The sequence below is a fragment of the Cystoisospora suis genome (assembly GCF_002600585.1).
Source record: "Cystoisospora suis strain Wien I chromosome Unknown contig_926, whole genome shotgun sequence".
Classification (NCBI taxonomy): domain Eukaryota; phylum Apicomplexa; class Conoidasida; order Eucoccidiorida; family Sarcocystidae; genus Cystoisospora; species Cystoisospora suis.
The window spans coordinates 1-234 of NW_027153727.1; positions in this window are offsets into that span (position 1 = coordinate 1).

Genomic DNA, 234 nt, shown 5'->3' on the forward strand with positions numbered 1-234 from the left:
GGGGGGGGGGGGCAAGTGAGCATACTGCGAAAAAACCCCTCTGGTTAATCTAGAGGACTGCTTAGTAGGCAACGGACAACAGCAGGAGCGCGCGAGGCCTGTCGCCCCTGATTTCCACAGCAGTAAGGTTAGGAATCTGTGTTCGTTGCAGGTGGTCCGGGCGCGGGCAGCTCTTGTGTTTCTCGTACCTCTTTTCTCTTATCTCGTTGTGATTCTTTTTGTCGTCGTACGGCT